At 41.2% G+C, this 19,763-nt stretch overlaps 1 protein-coding gene across 6 annotated transcripts in view; it reads right to left on the reverse strand.

The window, feature by feature from the left end:
• The window catches only part of LOXHD1 (lipoxygenase homology PLAT domains 1), a 190,696-nt gene that overhangs the window by 44,366 nt on the left and 126,567 nt on the right, over positions 1 to 19,763 (reverse strand). The gene's annotated exons all lie outside the window — the stretch shown is intronic.

Consider the following 19,763-nt stretch of genomic DNA (forward strand, 5'->3'; position numbering starts at 1 on the left):
TAGATAAGAAAAGCTTATCACAGCAAAAATGAGGTTGGCAAAAGCAAGGTCTCACGGAAAGTAGGAATTTAGGGAAGATAATACAATAGCATTTATATATGTAACCTGGTAAATGAAAGTTCTAGAAGGAACTCATTTCCAAAACAATCCAGATCAAACAGCATAAAAACTTGCTCAGGTAGTATGGCATAGAGTTCTAGTTGCCCAGCCAGTTTCCATTCTCCTTGCAGCTAGGGGTGGTCATGATATATAAGATGTCGGGAAATTTCTTTTAAAGGGTCTGACTCAACTGGGAGGATCATATTTTTGCCCCTCACCCTTCCATTCATTCTGCTTGGAATGTGGATGTGATGTCTGGAGCTCCAGCTCCAGGTCATCTTGGAACCATGGGCAACCTTTAGGATGGAAGCCACTTGTAAGATTGCCAGAGTGGTCAGGTTGAAAGAGCCTAGGTCCCTGAATTCACTGGGGCTGCTATATCATTCTCAACTGCTTCTCTTTGAATTTTTATGTGTAAGAAAAGAAAAATTCCTTGTTCATTTAAGCCATTATCTTTAGGTCTCTTGTTACTTGCAGTTACTAACTGAAACAGGTTGGAAAACCTTCTCCTGGCTCATCTTCCTCAACAGCTAGGGAGACACTGCCCTGGGGTGGTAGATGTTAGATTATGCAATCTGTAGCCCTTTGAAAAATTTCCAGACTAGACCTTCCTGGCTGGAATTACCTGCATTGTTTTCTGCCCATGGCTGCATTTCATCTTTACAAGGAGAGCCCCACTGGCCTTTCCACAGTTGATCATCGTGCTTAATTAAGGAGAAGCACTTTCTTGTGGGTCCTGTCTAAGAAGGTAGAGTATAAAAAGATTGGCTCTCTGCCCAATCCTATCCCACAGACCCTCCATGTGGTCTTCTGGAGAAAAATATAGTGGTTGACATGCTCTTATATCTAAGAGAACTGAACAGAAAAGCAGTGGATTTAAATGTCCAACAGAAAAATATACAACTGCCTTATCTCAAAAATCTGGTTGGAAAAAATGAACTTCTCAGGGGATTACAATATTGTTTTAAGTTCAAATACTGCCTAAAAGATCTATATGTACAATATGAACTTCTCAGGGGATTACAATATTGAATTGAACAGAAAAGCAGTGGATTTAAATGTCCAACAGAAAAATATACAACCGCCTTATCTCAAAAATCTGGTTGGAAAAAATGAACTTCTCAGGGGATTACAATATTGTTTTAAGAAGCAGGAAAAAACTGAAGCTAAAAGAGTGACTCGTCCAAGGCCACACGTTTTCTTGTCAGAGCCAGAAATGGAACTTAAATCTCCAAAAAACCAGCTCAGGACTTCTTCTTCCCACTGCCCACCCCCGCCACCCCGCCACTGCTCATGCCTAAAATTTGCATGGCTGAGTCCTAAACAACATACAAGGAATTCTCATTGCTGCTCTTGATTTCTGTCTCATGAGAATTGTCCTAGGCTCTCTGGGCTGAAACTATTTCTTGGCAGTCTGGGTGAGGGCAGAGTTTAGGATGATACCCTCCTGGTGGTAGATCAGCAGATTAAGGATATCATCATCCTAACTTCTCTTAGCCTTTGTTTCCCCATCTGTAAAGGAGGCTAATTGCTGGCCTCTGTAAACAGAATTAATAAACAAAAACGTCAATCAACTAGAGTCTGGAGACCAGAAGGGGGAGCTCTCACTCCCTATGATCATGGCAGTGTCCAACAGAAACAAGAAAGACTCCACTTCTTTCCTGGCAACAACTCAGTCAATGAAAAGTCCTGGACTCTTTGTTTACTACAACTCTCCCAACAGCCTTTTCCAAGAGTTCTTCTCCCTTGCTCTGTGGGGACTTGCAGGTAGTTTGCCAGGGTTGCAGACTCCGAATTGCAATTCTCTGCTGATCCCAAAAAACCCATTTTGCTAGAGAAATAACTGGCAGCCTATTTGTTTTAGGTCAACATTTTGGTGGCCCGTACAGGGATCCAGAGAAGAGCCCCGACAGGTCTGGGGCTGGTGAGCAAACAGGTGAGATACCCACAATTGAGCCCATTGTGCCCACTGCTTTTCTTGTCAACCCTGGAGTTTGAAGGTATGTCTTTCTCCTGGATCTGAGCTCATACTCTCTTTGCATTTGAAGCTTTCCAGGCTTTCTCTGGGATCTGTTTTAAGGTTTTGTCCTTTCTGGTTAAGGCCTTGTTCTGTATACGAGCACTCATTTGCCACCTTGGTCAGATTTTGAGATCAGACTCTTTCAACTGAAACTGGTTAGGTTTCAGCCTGTTCCCTTTGGAACGGGGGCTGTTTCATTGCAACTGCGCTGTTTCAACCTTTGACCCATTCCTTTGGAGTAGGGGTTGTTCTATGAGAAGTGGGCTGAGAAGCCTTTGGCCTGGCTCCTCTAGAACCAACCTGTTCCCTTAGAACTTGCTAGTGTTAGGCCTGCAGTTCCTTTGCAAGCTGTTTGAGATATTTGAACTGTTTAAGCTATTGAACTGAGTTGTTTAAAATGTAAGATGGTTGAGTTTTTTAATCTTTTTAAAAATTATTCTTTTACTCTATAGAAAAACCTCTGAGAAATAGGATCCCAGTTATCTAAATATTTTGAGGGCACCCCTACAGGGAATCTGGTCAATTTTATGTGTAAAAACCTCAGCTCTTCCTCATACACATTTCTAACTAAATGGATCTACCTGACCAAAGGCAATTTAGAATATCAATGGCCAAATGGAACTTCTGAAATCCCCAAACTGAATTTTTTTTTTTCAAACTGAATTTTTTTAAAACCAAATTGGAATACAATAGTGCTAAAATTTCTAGAACTGAATGGAATGTGTATTTAGATTGGTACTTTGAGGCTTCCAAACATTATCATAAGCCTAAAATTGCCTCTCTGCAAGTGAGCCTTTTGTAAGTAGCAGTATAGATGGGTCTTGTTTTTAATCCAATCAGCCACCCTATGTCTTTTGATTGGTGCATTTAATCCATTGACATTTAAAATGATTATCGATAGCTATGTCATTTTGTTACTTGTTTCCTGTTTTTTTGTAGTTCTTTGTTCTTTTCTTCTTTTTAGTTTCTTCCCTTTCGGTTTGATGATTTGCTTGTGTTCCTTTCTCTCTAGTTTTTTGTGTATCTATTGTAGGTTTTTGATTTGTGGTTATCTTGGGGTTTGTATGTGTTGACCCATAACTATATCTACTTTGTTTTAAACTGGTAGTCTTTTAAGTTCAAATACTGCCTAAAAGATCTACATTTTTTTTTACTCCCCTCCCCCATGTTTTGTGTTTTTGATGTCATATTTTATATCTTCATGTCTATCTTTTATCTATTATAGTTATAGAATTTATTTGCCTTTCCTAGTGGGATTTTTCCTTTCCTAGAAGTTCTTACTTCTTGTTGCAGCTTTGTTTTTTTTAAACATCATTATTGGACTATAATTGCTCTACAATGGTGTGCTAGTTTCTACTTTATAACAAAGTGAATCAGCTATACATACACATATATCCCCATACCTCCTCCCTCTTGGGTCTCCTTCCCATGTCTCCCTCCTACCCTCCCTATCCCACCCCTCTAGGTGGTCACAAAGCACTGAGCTCATCTCCCTGTGCTATGTGGCTGCTTCCCACTAGCTATCTATTTTACATTTGGTAGTGTATATAGGTCCATGCCACTCTCTCACTTCGTCCCAGCTTACCCTTCCCCCTCCTCATGCCCTCAGGTCCATTCTCTACGTCTGCGTCTTTATTCCTGTCCGGCCCATAGGTTCTTTAGAACCATTTTTTTTTTTTGGATTCCATAAATATGTGTTAGCATACAGTATTTGTTTTTCTCTTTCTGACTTACTTCACTGTGTATGACAGACTCTAGGTCCATCCACCTCACTACAAATAACTCAATTTCATTTCTTTTTATGGCTGAGTAATATTCCATTGTACACATGTGCCACATCTTCTTTGCCCATTCATCTGTCAATGAACACTTAGGTTGCTTCCATGTCCTGGCTTTTGTAAATAGAGCTGCTATGAGCATTGTGGTACATGACTTGTTTTGAATTATGATTTTCTCAGGGTATGTGCCCAGTAGTGGGATTGCTGGGTCATATGGTAATTCTATTTTTAGTTTTCTAAGGAACCTCCATACTGTTCTCCATAGTGGCTGTATCAATTTACATTCCCACCAACAATGCAAGAGGGTTCCCTTTTCTCCACACCCCCTTCAGCATTTGTTTTTTGTAGATTTTCTGATGATGCCTATTCTAACTGTGAGGTGATACCTTATTGTAGTTTTGATTTTCATTTCTCTAATAATTAGTGACGTTGAGCATCTTTTCATGTGCCTCTTTGCCATCTGTATGTCTTCTTTGGAGAAATGTCTATTTAGGTCTTCTGCCCATTTTTGGATTGGGTTGTTTGTTTCTTTAATATTGAGCTGCATGAGCTGTTTGTATATTTTGGAGATTAATCCTTTGTCTGCTGATTCATGTGCAAATATTTTCTCACACTCTGAGGGCTGTCTTTTCGTCTTGTTTATGGTTTCCTTTGCTGTGCAAAAGCTTTGAACTTTCATTAGGTCCCATTTGTTTATTTTTGTTTTTATTTCCATTACTCTAGGAGGTGGATCAAAAAATATCTTGCTGTGATTTATGTCAAAGAGTGTTCTTTCTGTGTTTTCCTCTAAGAGTTTTATAGTCCCCAGCCTTACATTTAGGTCTCAAATCCATTTTGAGTTTATTTTTGTGTATGGTGTTAGGGAGTGTTCTAATTTCATTCTTTTATATGTAGCTGTCCAGTTTTCCCAGCACCACTTATTGAAGAGACTGTCTTTTCTCCATTGTATATCCTTGCCTCCTTTGTCATAGATTAGTTGACCATAGGTGTGTGGGTTTATCTCTGGGCTTTCTATCTTGTTCCATTGATCTATGTTTCTGTTTTTGTGCCAGTACCATATTGTCTTGATTACTGTAGCTTTATAGTATAGCCTGAAGTCAGGGAGTCTGATTCCTCCAGCTCCTTTTTTTTCCCTCAAGACTGCTTTGGCTATTCGGGGTCTTTTGTGTCTCCATACAAATTTTAAGATGATTTGTTCTAGATCCGTAAAAAATGCCATTGGTAATTTGATAGGGATTGCACTGAATCTGTAGATTGCTTTGGGTAGTGTAGTCATTTTCACAATGTTGATTCTCCCATTCCACGAACATGGTATATCTCTCCATCTGTTGGTATTATCTTTAATTTCTTTCATCAGTGTCTTATAGTTTTCTGCATACAGGTTTTTGTTTCCCTAGGTAGGTTTATTCCTAGGTATTTCATTCTTTTTGTTGCAATGGTAAATGGGAGTGTTTCCATAATTTCTCTTTCAGATTTTTCATCATTAGTGTATAGGAATGCAAGAGATTTCTGTGCATTAATTTTGTATCCTGCAACTTTACCAAATTCATTGATTAGCTCTAGTAGTTTTCTGGTGGCATTTTTAGGATTCTCTATGTATAGTATTATGTCAACTGAAAACAGTGACAGTTTCACTTCTTCTTTCCCAATTTGTATTCCTTTTATTTCTTTTTCTTCTCTGAGTGCCGTGGCTAGGACTTCCAAAACTATGTTGAATAGTAGTGGTGAGAGTGGACATCCTTGTCTTCCTCCTGATCTTAGAGGAAATGCTTTCAGTTTTTCACCATTGAGAATGATGTTTTCTGTGGGGTTGTCGTATATGGCCTTTATTATGTTGAGGTAGGTTCCCTCTATGCACACTTTCTGGAGAGTTTTTATCATAAATGGGTGTTGAATTTTGTCAAAAGCTTTTTCTGCATCTATTGAGATGATCATATGGTTTTTATTCTTCAATTTGTTAATATGGTGTATCACGTTGATTGATTTGTGTATATTGAAGAATCCTTGCATCCCTGGGATAAATCCCACTTGGTCATGGTGTATGATCCTTTTAATGTGTTGTTGGATTCTGTGTGCTAGTATTTTGTTGAGGATTTTTGCATCTATATTCATCAGTGATATTGGTCTGTAATTTTCTTTTTTTGTTATATCTTTGTCTAGTTTTGGTATCAGGGTGATGGTGGCCTGATAGAATGAGTTTGGGAGTGTTCCTTCCTCTGCAATTTTTTGGAAGAGTTTGAGAAGGATGGGTTTTAGCTCTTGTCTAAATGTTTGATAGAATTCACCTGTGAAGCCATCTGGTCCTGGACTTTTGTTTGTTGGAAGATTTTTAATCACAGTTTCAATTTCATTATTGTTATTTGTCTATTCATATTTTCTGTTTCTTCCTGGTTCAGTCTTGGAAGGTTATACCATTCTACGAATTTGTCCATTTCTTCCAGGTTGTCCATTTTATTGGCCTAGAGTTGCTTGTGGTACTCTCTTAGGATGCTTTGTATTTCTGCGGTTTCTGTTGTAACTTCTCCTTTTTCATTTCTAATTTTATTGATTTGAGTCCTCTCCCTCTTTTTCTTGATGAGTCTGGCTATGGATTATCAATTTTGTTTATCTTCTCAAAGAACCAGCTTTTAGTTTTATTGATCTTTGCTACTGTTTTCTTTGTTTCTATTTCATTTATTTCTGCTCTGATCTTTTTTTTTTTGCAGTACACAGGCCTCTCACTGTTGTGGCCTCTCCCATTTTGGAGCACAGGCTCCGGATGTGCAGGCTCAGCGGCCATGGCTCACGGGCCTGGATGCTCCATGGCATGTGGGATCTTCCCGGACCAGGACACAAACCCGTGTCCCCTGCATCAGCAGGTGGACTCTCAACCACTGCGCCACCAGGGAAGCCCCCCTCTGCTCTGATCTTTATGATTTCTTTCCTTCTGCTAACTTTGGGTTTTGTTTGTTCTTCTTTCTCTAGTTCCTTTAGGTGTAACGTTAGATTGTTTATGAGACTTTTCTTGTTTCTTGAGGTAGGCTCGTATAGCTATAAACTTCCCTCTTAGAACTGCTTTTGCTGCATCCCATAGGTTTTGGATCATCATGTTTTCATTGTCATTTGTCTCTAGGTATTTTTTGATTTCCTCTTTGATTTCTTCAGTGATCTCTTGGTTATTTAGTAACGTATTGTTTAGCCTCCATGTGTTTGTGTTTTTTATGTTTTTTTCCCTGTAATTGATTTCTAACCTCATAGCATTGTGGTTGGAAAAGGTGCTTGATATGATTTCAATTTTCTTAAATTTACTGAGGCTTGTTTTGTGACCCAAGGTGTGATTTATCCTGGAGAATGTTCCATGTGCACTTGAGAAGAAAGTGTAATCTGCTGTTTTTGGATGGAATGTCCTATAAATATCAGTTAAATCTATCTGGTCTATTGTGTCATTTAAACTTGTGTCTCCTTATTAATTTTCTGTTTGGATGATCTGTCCATTGGTGTAAGTGAGGTGTTAATGTCTCCCACTATTATTGTGTTACTGCTGATTTCCTCTTTTAGAGATGTTAGCAGTTGCTTTATGTATTGAGGTGCTCCTATGTTGGGTGCATGTATATTTATAATTGTTATATCTTCTTCTTGGATTGATCCCTTGATCATTACGTAGTGTCCTTCCTTGTCTGTTGTAACATTCTTTATTTTAATGTCTACTTTATCTGATATGAGTATAGCTACTCCAGCTTTCTTTTGATTTCCATATGCATGGAATATCTTTTTCCATCCCCTCACTTTCAGTCTGTATGTGTCCCTAGGTCTGAAGTGGGTCTCTTGTAGACAACTTATATGTGGGTCTTGTTTTTGTATCCATTCAGCAAGCCTGTTTCTTTTGGTTGGAGCATTTAATCCATTCACATTTAAGGTAATTATCAATATGTATGTTCCTATTACCATTTTCTTAATTGTTTTGGGTTTCTTTTTGTAAGTCCTCTTCTTCTCTTGTGTTCCCCACTTAGAGTAGTTCCTTTAGCATTTTCTGTAGAGCTGGTTTGGTGGTGCTGAATTCTCTTAGCTTTTGCTTTTCTGTAAAGCTTTTGATTTCTCCATCGAATCTGAATGAGATACTTGCTGGGTAGAGTCATCTTGGTTGTAGGTTCTTCCCTTTCATCACTTTAAATATATCATGCCACTCCCTTCTGGCTTGTAGAGTTTCTGCTGAGAAATCAGCTGTTAACCTTATGGGAGTTCCCTTGTATGTTATTTGTCGTTTTTCCCTTGCTGCTTTCAATAATTTTTCTTTGTCTTTAATGTTTGCCAACTTGATTACTATGTGTCTCGGCATGTTTCTCCTTGGGTTTATCCTGTATGGGACTCTATGTGTTTCCTGGATTTGGGTGGCTATTTCTTTTCCCATGTAGGGAAGTTTTAGTCTATAATCTCTTCAAATATTTTCTCAGTCCTATCTCTCTCTCTTCTCCTTCTGGGACCCCTATAATGCAAATATTGTTGTGTTTAATATTGTCCCAGAGGTCTCTTAGTCTGTCTTCATTTCTTTTTGCTCTTTTTTCATTATTCTGTTCCACAGCTGTGAATTCCACCATTCTGTCTTCCAGGTCACTTATCCTTTCTTCTGCCTCAGTTATTCTGCTATTGATTCCTTCTAGTGTATTTTTCATTTCAATTATTGTATTGTTCATCTCTGTTTGTTTATTCTTTAATTCTTCTAGTTCTTTGTTAAACATTTCTTGCATCTTCTCGATCTTTGCCTCTATCCTTTTTCTGAGGTCCTGGATCATCTTCACTATCATTATTCTGAATTCTTTTTCTGGAAGATTGTCTATCTCCATTTCATTTAGTTGTTTTGCTGAGGTTTTATCTTGTTCCTTCATCTGGTACATAGCCCTCTGCCTTTTCATCTTGTCTATCTTTCTGTGAATGTGGTTTCTGTTCCACAGGCTGCAGGATTGTAGTTCTTCTTGCTTCTGCTCTCAATTTTCTTAAATTTACCAAGGCTTGATTTGTGACCCAAGATATGATCTATCCTAGAGAATGTTTCATAAGCACTTGAGAAGAAAATGTATTCTGTTGTTTTTAGATGGAATGTCCTATAAATATCAATTAAGTCCATCTTGTTTAATGTGTTATTTAAACGTTGTGTTTCCTTATTTATTTTCATTTTTGATGCTCTTTCCATTGGTGAAAGTGGGGTGTTAAAGTCCTCTACTATGATTGTGTTACTGTCAATTTCCCCTTTTATGGCTGTTAGCATTTGCCTTATGTACTGAGGTGCTCCTATGTCGGGTGCATAAATATTTACAATTGTTATGTGTTCTTCTTGATTGATCCCTTGATCAATATGTAGTGTCCTTCTTTGTCTCTTATAATAGTCTTTAAAGTCTATTTTGTCTGATATGAGAATTGCTTCTCCAGCTTTCTTTTGATTTCTGTTTGAATAGAATATCTTTTTCCATCCCCTCACTTTCAGTCTGTATGTGTCCCTAGATCTGAAGTGGGTCTCTTGGAGACAGCATATATACAGGTCTTGTTTGGTATCTTGTTTATACAGCCAGTCTATGTCTTTTGGTTGGAGCATTTACATTTTTTTAAACATCTTTACTGGAGTATAATTGCTTTACAATGGTGTGTTAGTTTCTTCTGTATAACAAAGTGAATCAGTTATACATATACATATATCTCCATATCTCTTCCCTCTTGTGTCTCCCTCCTGCCCACCCTGCCTATCCCACCCCTCTAGGTGGTCACAAAGCACTGAGCTGATCTCCCTGTGCTATGCAGCTTCTTCCCACTAGCTATCTATTTTACATTTGGTAGTGCATATATGTCCATGCCACTCTCTCACTTTGTCCCAGCTTACCCTTCCCCCTCCACATGTCCTCAAGTCCATTCTCTAGTAGGTCTGCATCTTTATTCCTGTCTTGCCCCTAGGTTCTTCATGATCATTTTTTCTTTTTTCTTTTGTTTTTAGATTCCATATATATGTGTTAGCATACAGTATTTGTTTTTCTCTTTCTGACTTACTTCACTGTGTATGACAGACTCTAGGTCCATCCACTTCACTACAAAAAACTCAATTTCATTTCTTTTTATGGCTGAGTAATATTCCATTGTATATATGTGCCACATCTTCTATATCCATTCATCTGTCGATGGACACTTGAGGAAGTGGACTTTGGGAGCAATGATATATATTTTTTCCCCTTTTTCTCTTTTTGTGAATGTGTATGTGTATGCTTCTGTGTCTAATTTTGTCTGTATAGCTTTGCTTTTACCATTTGTCCTAGGGTTCTGTCTGTCTGTTTTTAAAATATTTTTCCTAGTATAGTTTTTAGCACTTCTTATCATTGGTGGATTTGTTTTTTGGTTTGTTTGCTCTCTTCTTTCTTTCTTTTTTATTACTTTAATATTTTTTTAATAATTATTTTTTTAAATTATTTTATTTTATCTTTTTCATTCTTTCTTTTTTTCTCCCTTTTATTCTGAGCTGTGTGGATGACAGGCTCTTGGTGCTCCACCCAGGCATGAGGGCTGTGCCTCTGAGGTGGGAGAACCAAGTTCAGGACATTGGTCCACCAGAGGCCTCCCAGCTCCACGATTGATAACTATCTTAAATGTAAATGGAGGGCAGGTCCACGTCTGGTGGTATGTTTTGGGGTGTCTGTGACCTTATGATTTTAGGCAGCCTCTCTGCTAATGGGTGGGGTGTGTTCATGTCTTGCTAGTTGTTTGGTATAGGGTGTCTAGCACTGTAGCTTGCTGGTCGTTGAGTGGAGCTGGGTGTTAGCGTTGAGATGGAGATCTCTGGGAGAGCTTTCACTCTTTGATATTACATGGAGCTGGGAGGTCTCTGGTGGACCAATGTCCTGAACTCAGCTCTCCCACCTCAGAGGCACAGGCCTGACACCTGGCTAGAGCACCAAGACCCTGCCAGCCACATGGTTCAGGAGAAAAGGGAGAAAAAAAAAGAAAGAAAAATAAAATAAAGTTATTAAAATAAAAAATTATTAAAAATTAAATAATTAAAAAGTAATAAAGAAAGAAAGAAAGAAGATCCACCAATGATAACAAGTGCTAAAAACTATACTGAAAAAGAAAAAGGACAGACAGAACCTGAGGACAAATCGTAAAAGCAAAGCTATTCAGAAAAATTCACACAAAGAAACATACACATACACACTCACAAAAAGAGAAAAAGGAAAAAGATATATATGTCTATATATATAAAAAAAGGAAGCGAGCAACCAAATCAATAAACAAATCTTCCAATGATAATAAATTCTAAATACTAAACTAAGATAAACATAAAACCAGAAACAAATTATTTGCAGAAAGCAAACCCCAAGTCTACAGTTGCTCCCAGAGTCCACCACTTCAATTTTGGGATGATTCGTTGTCTATTCAGTTATTCCAGAGATGCAGGGTACATCAAGTTGATTGTGGAGATTTAATCCTCTGCTCCTGAGGCTGCTGGGAGAGATTTCCCTTTCTCTTCTTTGTTCGCACAGCTCCCAGGGTTCAGCTTTGGATTTGGCCCCGCCTTTGCATGTGTGTGTGTGTGTGTGTGTGTAGGTCGCCTGAGGGCGTCTGTTCTTCGCTCAGACAGGACGGGGTTAAAGTAGCAGCTGATTAGGGGGTTCTGGCTCACTCAGGCCAGGGGAAGGGAGGGGCACGAAATGCAGAGCAAGCCTGCTGCAGCAGAGGCCAGTGTGACATTGCAACAGCCTGAGGCGCGCCGTGTGTTCTCCTGTGTGTTCTCCCAGGGAAGTTGTCCCTGGATCACAGGACCCTGGCAGTGGTGGGCTGCACGGGCTCCCGGGAGGGGAGGTGTGGAGAGTGACCCGTGCTTGCACACAGGCTTCTTGGTGGCTGCAGCGGCAGCCTTAGCATTTCATGCCCATCTCTGGGGTTTGTGCTGATAGCCGCGGCTCGCGCTAGTCTCTGGAGCTCGTTTAGGCGGTGCTCTGAATCCCCTCTCCTCACGCACCAGGAAACAATGATCTCTTGCCTCTTCGGCAGCTGCAGACTTTTCCCGGACTCCCTGCCGGCTAGCTGTGGCACACTAGACCGTTCAGGCTGTGTTCACGCAGCCAACCCCAGTCCTCTCCCTGGGATCTGATCTCTGAAGTCCGAGCCTCAGCTCCCAGCCCCCGCCCACCCCGGCGGGTGAGCAGACAAGCCTCTCAGGCTGGTGAGTGCTGGTCGGCACTGATCCTCTCTGCGGGAATCTCTCCGCTTTGCCCTCTGCACCTCTGTTGCTGCTCCCTTGTCTGTGGCTCCGAAGCTTCCCACCCCCCTTCCACCCCCTCCCCCGTCTCTGCCAGTGAAGGGGCTTCCTAGGGTGTGGAAACTTTTCCCCCTTCACAGCTCCCTCCGTGAGGTGCAGGTGCCGTCCCCATTCTTTTGTCTCTGTTTTTTCTTTTGCCCTACCCAGGTACGTGGGGAGTTTCTTGCCTTTTGGGAGGTCTGAGGTCTTCTGCCAGTGTTCAGTAGGTGTTCTGTAGTTGTTGTTCCTCATATAGATGTATTTCTGATGTATTTGTGGGGAGGAAGGTGATCTCCACGTCTTACTCCTCCGCCATCTTGAAGTCTCCGCAGCCTTTTCTTTTCCACTTAGAGAAGACCCTTTAACATTTCTTTTAGGGCCGGTTTAGTATTTATGAACTTTTAATTTTTGTTTGTCTGAGAAGTTCTTTATCTCTCCAGCAAGAATGACAATCTTGCTCGGTAGAGTGTCCTATGTTGTAGCTTTTTCCCTCTCAGCATTTCAAAGATGCCACGCCACTCCCTTCTGGTCTACAAAGTGTCTGCAGAAAAATCAGCTGATAGTCTTATGGGCGTTCTTTTGTATGTGACTCTTTTTTTCCCCAGTGTCTGGTACTTTTTTTTTTTTTAATTAAAGTATAGTTGATTTACAATATGTGACTCTGTTTTTCTCTTGCTGCCTTTAGAATTCTCTCTTTGCCTTTAACTTTTGCCATTGTAATTATATGTCTTGCTGTGGGTCTCTTTGGGTTCATCTTGTTTGGGACTTTCAGGGTTTCCTTTATCTGGATATCTGTTGCATTTATCAGGTTCAGTAAGTTTTCAGCCATACTTTCATTAAATATATTTTTGACCTTTTTCTCTCCCTTCTCCTGGGATCCTTACAATGCGAGTGTTAGTGTGCTTCATGTTCTCTCAGAGGTCCCTTAAACTCTTCTCATTTTTTTAAAATTTGATTTTCTTTTTGCTGTTTTCATTGGATGATTTCCATTATTCTATCTTCCAGATCACTTATGCATTCTTCTGTATCACCTAGTCTGCTGTTAATTCCTTCTAGTGTGTTTTTCATTTCAGTTATTGTATTCTTCAGCTCTAATTGGTTCTTTTTTTATATTTTCTAGTTCCTTGTTAAAATTCTCAGTGTTCATCCATTTTTTCCCCTTAGTTCAGTTAGCGTTCTTATTTCTAATGCTTTGAACTCTTCATCTGGTAAATTATTTACCTCTGTTTTATTAGTTGTTTTTTCAGAGTTTCTGTCTTGTTCTTTCATTTGAAACACATTCCTCTGTCTTTGCATTTTGCTTAACTTTCTCTGTCTCTATGAAATTGGGTAAAACAGTTACCTATCCCAGTCTTGAAGGGGTGTCCTTGTGTGGGAGCAGTCCTATGCAGTCTGTGTGTGCCCAATGGCTTTGGTGAGAGAGCTGGATCTGAAGTCAGCACAAGTCATGTCTTCCCTGGGGTGTGCGGGCAGCTATCACCTTGGTGGGAAGTGGGGCTGGAGATGGAGAGGCTAGAGCCAGAGCCGGTTATGAGCCAGGGCTTCTGCTATGCTCAGTGGCCAACACCACCCTCTTGGGGTTGGGGTCAGGTCCCAGGGTGCCGAGGCAGAAGTCCTGAGGGTCAGGTCCAAACTGGTTCCGTTCCTTCTAAGTGGGTTCTCCTCCCAGCATTAGCACCTTTGTCCAAGAGGGGAGTAGTGTTGGAGCAAGAGAGGTCAGAGTGGGCACCCAGTGTGGGCCAGGGCATGCGCTGGCTGGTCCTGGTACATCGGTCAGAGCTCCACTGTGCTCTTGATCTACCATCTCTGCGAGTGCCAGTAATGGCCACACTCACCCTATTCAGATGAAGTGCCAGGTCCAAGCTGGCTCTGTCCCCCACAAAATTGCACACTCTTCTCGGCAATGCCAGCCTTCACCCTAGTGGAGCTGCACTGGAGCTAGAGGGGTGGAGTGGGTGCTCGGTGTGGGAAACAGGCTGGAGTCCTGGGAAGTGTCAATCTGCTTCCTCTGCCTTGTTCCTGGGAGTAAGCAAGCCTATGTGCAGAGTCCAGGTTTCTTACAGCCTCCTGTTAGTCCCACTGGTTTTCAAGCCAGTTAAGGGAAGTTGTCTCCTTGGTGTCAGACCCCAGGGCAGGGGTGTCCAGTATGTGACTTGAACTGCTCACTCCCCAAGGAGATCTCCGAGCCTGTGTAATCATCCCCTCCTCTTCTGTGTCCCCTCCTAGGGCACAGGTCCTGACCTGATCGATTCTCTTCCCTTCCTGACTTCCATGTGGATCTTTCTTTACAGCCTTGGTTGATGTGTCTCTCTGCCAGCCTCCAGTCTATTTTCAGTGAGAACTGCTCCACATGTAGACGTTTTTTTTTGTTTTTTTTTTTTGCGGTACGCGGGTCTCTCACTGCTGTGGCCTCTCCCTTTGCGGAGCACAGGCTCCGGACACGCAGGCTCGGCGGCCATGGCTCACTGGCGCAGCCGCTCCGTGGCATGTGGGATCTTCCCGGACCGGGGCACGAACCCGCATCCCCTACATCGGCAGGCGGACTCTCAACCACTGCGCCACCAGGGAAGCCCCTGTAGATGTATTTTTGATGTGTTCATGGTGGGAGTTGAGCTTGGTCTCCTCCTACTCCACCATCTTGATCTCCTCCCTCCTAAATCCTTAATTTCTTATATTCCCAGGAATAAAGCTGAACTTTGAGCCATAGTCAAAGATTTTCCCAAAGTAACCAATGATCCTTACAGATTTGAGGAGGAATTTAATATAGTCATTCAAACTCATCAACCTGGCTTCTCTGACATATCAGCTAGTGGTGATATTCAGTTCAGTGAATATGCTTGGTGATGAAGGCCAGGCCCAGCACTGAATGAAAACTGTTAATTGGGGCTTTTCTGGTGGCGCAGTGGTTAAGAACCGCCTGCCAATGCAGGGGACATGGGTTCGATCCCTGGTCCGGGAAGATCCTGCATGCGGTGGAGCAATTTAAGTCTGTGTGCCACGACTACTGAGCCTGCGCTCTAGAGCCCACTAGCCACAACTACTGAAGCCCGCACGCCTAGAACCCATGCTCCACTGCAATGAGAAGACCACGCACTGCACCAAAGAGTAGCCCCTGCTCGCTGCAACTAGAGAAAGCCCACGTGCAGCAACAAAGACCCAATGCAGCCAAAAATAGATAAATAAATAAATAAATTTATTAAAAAAGAAAACTGTTAATTGGGAAAATCCTGAAAGGTGTCTAGACTCACAACTGGAAGCCATCCTGCTATTTCACTATAGAAATACCTTGAGGACATTGCAGGTTCAACTTCAGACCACTGCCATACGGCAAATATTGCAATGAAGTGAGTCACATAAATTTTTTGGTTTCCCAGTGGATATAAAAGTTATGCTTATGCTAGACTATAATCTATTAAGTGTGCAATAGCATTATATCTATAAAAACTACATACCTTAATTTAAAAATACTTTATCGCCAAAAAATGCTAACCACCATCTGAGCCTTCAGTGAGTCATAAACCTTTTTGCTGGTGGAGGATCTTGCTTCGGTGTTGGTGGCTGCTGACTGGTCAGGGTGGTGGTGCTGAAGGCTGGGGCAGCTGGGGCAATTTCTTAAAATAAGACCACAGTGGGGCTTCCCTGGTGGCGCAGTGGTTGAGAGTCCGCCTGCCGATGCAGGGGACGCGGGTTCGTGCCCCGGTCCAGGAAGATCACACATGCCGCGGAGCGGCTGGGCCCGTGAGCCATGGCCGCTGAGCCTGCGCGTCCGGAGCCTGTGTTCCGCAAGGGGAGAGGCCACAACAGTGAGAGGCCAGCGTACCGCAAAAAAAAAAAAAAAGAAAAAAGAAAAATAAGACCACAGTGAAGTTGGCCGCATCGATTGACTCTTCCTTTCATGAACAATTTCTCTGTAGTGTGCAATGCTCTCTGATAGCACTTTACCCACAGTAGAACTTCTTTCAAAATTGGAGTCAGTTTTCTCAAACCCTGTTACTGCTTTATCAGCTAAGTTTAAGTAATATTCTGAATCTTATATTGTCATTTCAACAATCTTCACAGTATCTTCACCAGGAGTAGATTCCTTTTCAAGAAACCACCTTCTTTTCTCATCCATAAGAAGCGACTTCACATCTGCTAAAGTTTTATCATGAGACGGCAGCAATTCAGTCACATTTTCAGGTTCCACCTCTAATTCTAGCTCTCTTGCTATTTCCACCACACCTGCAGTTATTTCCTCCACTGAAGTCTTGAGCCCCTCGAAGTCATCCATGAGGGCTGGAGTCAACTTCTTTCAAACTCCTGCTAATGCTGGTATTTTGACCTCTTCTCATGAATCACAGATATTTTCAGTGGCATCCAGAATGGTGAATTCTTTCCAGAGGCTTTCAATTCACTTTGCCCAGATCTAATAAAGGAATCACTATCTATGCCAGCTATAGCCTTATAAAATGTATTTATTAAAGAATAAGACTTGAAAGTCAAAATGACTCCTTGATCCATGGGCTGCAGAATGGATGTTGTGTTAGCAGGCATGAAAACAACATTAATCTCACTGTACATCTCCATCAGAGCTCTTGGGTGACCAGGTGCGTTGTCAGTAAGTAGTAATATTTTGAAAAGAATCTTTTTTTGTTTTTTTTTCGGAGCAGTATGTCTCAACAGTGGGCTTAAAATATTCAGTAAATTATGCTGTAAAGTGATGTGCTGTCATCCAGGCTTTGTTGTTCCATTTATAAAGCGTAGACAAAGTAGATTGAACATAATGCTTAAGGGCCCTAGGATTTTTAGAATGGTGAATGAGAATTGGCTTCAAATTAAAATCACTGGCTGCATTAGCCCCTAGCAAGAGAGTCAGCTGTTCTTAAAGCTTTGAAGCCAGGTATTGACTTCTCTCTAGCTATAAAAGTCCTAGATGACATCGTCTTCCAATATAAGGCTGTTTTGCCTACATTGAAAATCTGTTGTTTAGTGTAGCTGCCTTCATTACCTCAGCTAGATCTTCTGGATAACTTGCTGCAGCTTCTACATCAGCACTTGCTATTTCACCTTGCACTCTGATGTTACAGAGACGGCTTCTTTCCTTAAACCTCATGAACCAACCTCTGCTAATTTCAAACTTTTCTTCTGCAGCTTCCTTACCTCTCTCAGCCTTCATAGAATTGAAGAGTTAAAGGCTTGCTCTGGATTAGGCTTTGTCTTAAGGGAATGTTGTGGCTGGTTTGATCTTCTATCCAGACCATGAAAACTTTCTCCATGTTTGCAATGAGGCTGTTTCACTTTCTTATCATTCGTGTGTTCACTGGAGTAGCACCTTTATAATAATTTCCTTCAAGAACTTTTTCTTTGCATTCACAACTCTTTGGTGCAAGAGGCCTAGCTTTCAGACTGTCCTGGCTTTCAATATACCTTCCTAACTAAGCCTAGTCATTTTAAGCTTTTGACTTAAAGTGAGAGATTTGCAACTTCCTTTCATTTGACCACTCAAGAGGCCACTGTAGGCATTAACTGGCCTAATTTCAATATTGTTGTGTCTCTGCGAATAGGGAGGCCACAGGAGAGGGAGACAGGGAATGGCTGGTTGGTAGAGCAGTCAGAACATGCACAACATTTATTGATTAAGTTCACTATCTTATATTGGTTCACCTATCTTGTATAGGTTTGTGGCACACCAAAACAATTACAATAGTACCATCAAAGATCACTCATCACAGATCACCAGAACAAATATAATAATAATAAAAATGTTTGACATATTGCAAGAATTACCAAAATGTGACACAAAGACAAGGAAAGGAGCGAATACTGTTGGAAAAATGGCGCTGATAGGCTTGCTCTACACTGAGATGCCACGAACCTTCAATTTGTAAAAAACGCAATATCTGTGAAGCACAAGAAAGCAAAGTGCAATAAAACGAGGTATATGATCAGGCTCAGGCAATCGCTAGGTGACTTTGTCGGGCGATTCCTAAGGCTTTTCCAAAGCCTGTTGATTGCAACAAAATTCAGGCTTGCACACAAAAATCTGATGAACCTGTTCATAACTATTATAACTGACTTCAGATTATTGATTCCACCTGAGTAGCTTTTAACTCTGAGTAGCTAAACAGGAAACTTTCCCTTCTAGCAAAAAAGGACCAGGATGGAATGGTAAACTGTGTCCACTCCAGGTTAGTTAACTTGGCACACCAGCTCTCTCGCACTCTAGATGAGCCACCTAAAAGGAGGACCACCAAAATTCTTATTCTTCATCGCCAACAATTGAAGGCCCCTAAACAAAACCTAAACCCTTTAGTTTCTGCTATTATGGCAAACATACAGGACATTGGAAAAGAGATTGCTACAGATTTAAGTGCTTCAGGCACCTTCAGCCCTCCAACGTCCTCCCAGTTCTCAGACAGGGCTCACAGAAAATACAGGAGCTCTGCCCTATCCTCCCTCTTAATCAGCTCGGAGAAACATTTCTCCAGGTTGGGAATGAATCTCTCCCAGTCCTGTCACGGAGGCACACTCCCAATGCTCAACCCCCCTACTCAAGCAGCCCCTGCCCCAGAGTACTAAACCACTTCAAATAGTGGGGATCTCTAATGAACCTCAAGAGGTTCCTGTCTCTGAACCTATTCCCTTTTGCTTAGGCCCTTTGAGAAATACACACCCTTTTCTCCTTTGTTCCTCCACTCCCATTTATTAGGCCAAGATTTCTTAGAGAAGTATCATGTTGGAATTTCTCCCCCAAAGGGGAAATAATTCTAGAACTTGACAGTAGTCATCAAAGCAGCCAACCAGATGAGTTAAATGACCCTTTGACATTTTTTATTTGTTCCGCCTCTGACAGTAGTAGAGATGATTCTGGAAACACTGATGATTTGTCCCTATTGAATCAGCTACCAGCTTCCTTAAGGGCAAAACCTCCAACCAATACTGGCAAAAATTCACAGTGTACCTCCCACCAAGGTTCAAATAGATTCCCAAAAATCTCTTCTCAGAATTCATCAATATTGTATAAGTGAAGAAGCCCTTCAAGGCATAAGTCAATAATAGAAGACTGCAAGGCTCAAGGCTTCATTATTTCTTGTACTAGCCCCTGTAACTCTCCCATTTGCTGGTGAGAAAACCTAAGGGTCAAGGGTAGAGGTTCGTCTTGGACCTCGAGCAATAGAAAGCATAGTTATCCCTCAACACCCTATTGTTCCTAAACCTCAAATGTTACTAATATTCATTCCCACAGAAGCAAATTCTTGACTGTAAATGATTTATGCAGTACATCAATTAGTATTCCAGTTGATGAAGCTAGCCAATACCTTTTTGCATTCACTTGGGAAGAAAAACAATTCCCCTGGACAGCAATGCTTCAGGGTTTTTCTAGGAGTCCTTTTTTCTCACAAATCCTGAAGGCTGATCTGGATGATATAAATTTCCCTAGGGATCTACTTTGTTGCGACACGCGGATGATTTGTTTCTTTTCTCTCCTTCTCAAGCTTCCTCATAAGAAGACAGTGTCTACTTGCTAAAGCTTTTAATCTTGAAGGGATATAAGATTGCCAAAGAAAAGTTGCAGTTTGTCCAAACCTAGTTTCAATATTTAGGGCATTTTATGTCAGAACAAGAGCTATAC

The sequence above is a fragment of the Globicephala melas genome, chromosome 13 (genome assembly GCF_963455315.2).
Source record: "Globicephala melas chromosome 13, mGloMel1.2, whole genome shotgun sequence".
Lineage (NCBI taxonomy): Eukaryota > Metazoa > Chordata > Mammalia > Artiodactyla > Delphinidae > Globicephala > Globicephala melas.